Below are 4270 nucleotides of genomic sequence, written 5' to 3' on the forward strand. Positions count from 1 at the left end.
TGCTGGCTATGTATAGTCCTACGTAATGCTCACAAATCGAATCGTTCTCTTCATATCGTAAATTGTGTGAAATTTTGTATTCGCACAGTACTCAGATCAATAGTCTCCTCACTCGTACTCCTGTACATGGAGTTTGCTGCGTAACATGGCTAGCATTATCTCCGTGCAAGTCGTGCAATGTGTATCGGTTCACTTGTGCTTTATCTCACATAAGTGGACTGCACTCAATTCGTATTGTGGCGAAATACATTCTCACCTTTTGCATTATCACTTAGTCTTTACAGAATGCTGAGACGTTCTCTTGTATTTCACGTAGCTGTGTACCAACAATTACGCTGTGCACTCTAGCAGCAGCAACAGCACAGTAGCATATTGAGTGCGTTTTGCCCTACTGTGGTGTCTCATGACTGCATTACCGGAACAGCTCTGTCTTTGATTATCATTCTAAAATGTGTGCACATATCCGCCTGCGCCCCACACACACGCACGCACATGTGCTCACCTTGGTGGGCACATAGTATAGTAGTCACACGTGCTCACGCACGCAGACACGCAATTTCACAAGCCCGTGCGCACACGAGTGCATAAGCATACAAGTGCCTGTGCACATGCTCGTGCACGCACACATGCGCGCACTCATGCACTTGGTTGCATACCCACACATCCCTCCGGATCACTAACGGCAATGCATCTACTACTTGTCATTCCATGTCCCTCCCGCAAATGGGGAGAGAATGACATAAAGGAGAACACAGAATAGATGACGTGAATATATTTGGAATGTTATATTACATTACACAAAAGCACACGCATGTGCGCGCACACACACTCACGCAAGTGCGCGCACACACACTCACGCGCGCGCACACACTCAGTGTCACGCGCGTGCGCGCGCACACACACGCGCGTGCACCCACACACACAATAATAATAATGTCTGTCTCTCACGCGCGTGCGCGCAAACACACTCACGGGCGCGCGCACGCACACACTCACGCTCGTGCGCGCACACTCAAGCGCGTGCGCGCGCACACACACACTCACGCGCTTGCACGCATACACACAATAATAATAATGTCTGGCTCTCATCTGCATCCATACTGAGAAAACCCAACGAGTTCCCGAATAGGTGTACACCGTTGCCGGTATGTGGACTATCTTCTCTCCTTGAACTGCGGGTCATTGCGTGATGTAGCTTATCAGCAGTACATACTGTGTGTTCATACAGGAAAAAAACATGCCAGCTAGAGGCGCTGGCGCTGCAAACAGTCCTTCCTATAACCTTGGGGCGGTGGCAGTGGTCGTAGCTCAACAGTGAGTCACTGCGACCGATGGTACAGCCGCTCTTGATCTTCTTCCTGTAAAATCAAGAACAGCAATCGCAGACAGGTTCATCGATCGCACGCAGCATAGCCTAGGGAAACAGGAGATCTACTGCCGTCCACCTCATCAGGCCGGTTTCGGAAAGCTTCACATTTCGTAGTGATGTAGTCCAAAACAATTCTACAAATGCTTTGGAAAAGAAAGAACTACATACAGTAGCTAGTGTTTTTGAAATATTGCACTCACCTCCGCTTTTCGACTGACACTTCACAGTGTGGCGTGCGAAAAAGGACGCACCACAGTTTCATCCACCAGCGTCCTCATCGGATGAGTGCCATAATATTCCTCCTGAAAATCCTTCTCTGCCAAATGGCTGGAACACACGCGAAGGATTTACATTGTAGTCCCTGAATTGTCAAGCAAATAATTATGTCGCTTCATAGCTGCTATGGTGCACTGCTCGGCCTGTGCCAAGCACAATCCTTCAGAAATTGGTGCAGGTTCATCCCAGGGGGGTTACCAGTAAGATTATAGTAGCCAACAACACAGCCAGAAGCCATGATGACACAAATACCCTCTTCTTCCATGGACAAACAGAAAGAAGATGCGAAATCTCAGTGTTTCTGGATCTGGCCAAAGGATCACCAAGTCTCAATGACGTCACGGGGTTGTGACGTCACGGCACGGACCCGAAAAGGACAATTGCAAACTGATATATCTCAAGAACGCTTGGTCGGATCGAAGTGGGACCTTCACCATTCGACTCAGCGTCCAAAACTCTACGGACCATGAAGTTTTGATTTTTGGGTGTAGTTCCCCTTTAACCATAGTCTACTTCTGGCTAGATTCACGTTCGTTTGTGGTGCTTACAATTATCAGATCCACTCTGATTTAGCAACCCACACAGTGTGTACGAAGGCATGTATATACATGTATGCTGCACATATTATTACGTGAACGTACGTGCGCGTATGCGAATTTGCGTGTGTGTGTGGGGGGGGGGGGTGCGTGTAGGGGGGGGGGGGGGGATGGGGGTTGGTTGGGTCAACTACATGTAGTTCGGTTGATAGGTACACATAATTACGTTGAATAGTACTGGGTCTGTGGCCAAAGGGCTCGACTGCTTGAAGGTGTAATGTGGTTCCTGGCACCTTTGTTGGTTTTGACAGTGTAATCATTGGTAATTATCAGATCAATTCTGAATTAACCGCACCAACAGGAAGTCTTGTAGCAAGTATTATCTTCAATGGGGGCAAGCACTTGGATCCCGGGACGGATACCCAGATGCCGTCAATCCGTAATCCCACCCGATTACTGGGATTTGAGCCCATAAGTGAGATCATTTCCAAATCAACCCAGAATCTGGGGATTTCGCGGGGTGTCCGGAGTTGGGTGGGTCAATATGACATCGAATCATCTTGCCAAATTTAAACTCGGATGTTGAGGCAAAGTATTCATATATAAAATGAGAGGACACAATGTTACGAGTTATGAAAAACTGTCCACCAACGTAACCAGATCTTGTACAGTCAGCGAGCATTCAACGACCTGACACCTAGATCCAACACATCTTGGAGCTAGGTGTCAGGTCGTTGAATGTCTCAGTACTCCTTGTCAGTTTTGTGCCATTTTGTCGCACTCGCTGACTGTACAAGATCTGGTTACGTTGGTAGACAGTTAGTCGTAACTCGTAACATTGTGTCCTCTCATTTTATCCAATCATCTTTCCAGAGCAAAACAAACACAAACACAAAACAACAAGGACAATCAAAGCTTGTTTTCTGCTATTTCAAGTTTCATGCTCTCGCAATCATGAGGCAACTTGCTTGATGATGCCGAAGTAGCAGCAAACAAGCCATGATTGTCCTTGTTGTTCTGTGTATTACGCGCTGCCTTTGCGGGGGTGAGCACTGTTAGCACACTGGGTGCATCCTCCGGTCCAATCACCTTTCCAATAATCCTTATCTGTTATCAGGGCCTCTCCTGCTGGCACCAATGTGTCCAGGTTGGGCAGTGAGCAAGTACATGTGTGAGTGTGACAGTTTGATTGTGCTTGTGTTTATGTGTGCGCGGCGCGCTTGTGTGCGAGGAAGGCGATAAGCGGTTTCAGTAGGATCCACCATAATTATGTTATCAACCATAAGTACAGCTGCAGTGGTGTCTTCAACTTCATTCTCCCGAGTCAAGCTCCGTATGAAGACATCCAAGAAGAAGATCGCCTGATGAGTCCACCGGGGACGAAACGTGCGTCGCAATCGGGCTATGTCGTTGCTGTGTCATCTTCTATGTGCCATGCGCTACTTGATGTACCAACCTGCTATGTCGGATACCGCCAACCATGCATCGACCAGGCGCCAGGCGCGAACTGATTTTCGTGGTGGTGGTGAGAAGGAGAGCTCTGTGCCAGAACTTTGCAGCCTAGAGGGCGTGTGTGGGCAGGCGTGTGTTTACCGCTATATTGCCAGGTGTGTCTTTACCACCATATTTATCAACCATCAGTAGGATCCGATTCAGTTACTACATGTATTTATATTATTTGGTGCAATATTAGTTCCCCTTTCTCGCACCAAATTATTATTTTTGCTACTTGACCCTGCAACCCCCCCCCCTCCCTTTTTCGATGCCAGGTTGCAACGCTAACGCCGAGACCTCTGGTCGGTCGAGTTGCTCCCTGTACATCGGCACGACGTCCCTACATCGTGTGTGTCTCCACATGTCTCTTTGTAAGGCTGTGTTCCCAGTAAAAATAAAAATAAATGAAAATAAAAGGGAAGAGCGGCATGTGGACGGATGGGTGAGGAGGGTTGCAGGAATCATCCCTCCTCTTGGCATGACCATTGATTGGATGTGTTTTTAACTCCTGGCAGTGTTTCCTGTGAGTGGTGTTCTCGACACTATGTACACAATTTTTGAAGACTCAAAGTGGAATCTGTCTGCTTGGTTTCAA

The 4270-nt window shown here is 47.8% G+C and overlaps 1 long non-coding RNA gene across 1 annotated transcript; it reads right to left on the reverse strand.

Annotated features, from left to right (window-relative positions):
• Positions 1 to 681: 681 nt before the first annotated feature.
• Positions 682 to 1925, reverse strand: LOC135812752 (uncharacterized). Its single transcript, XR_010552953.1, has 2 exons — positions 1570 to 1925; positions 682 to 1358 (listed from the first exon to the last, which is right to left on the reverse strand). It is a non-coding gene; the product is annotated as an uncharacterized LOC135812752 (long non-coding RNA).
• Positions 1926 to 4270: the final 2345 nt, after the last annotated feature.

This window comes from Sycon ciliatum, chromosome 3, assembly GCF_964019385.1.
Source record: "Sycon ciliatum chromosome 3, ocSycCili1.1, whole genome shotgun sequence".
Lineage (NCBI taxonomy): Eukaryota > Metazoa > Porifera > Calcarea > Leucosolenida > Sycettidae > Sycon > Sycon ciliatum.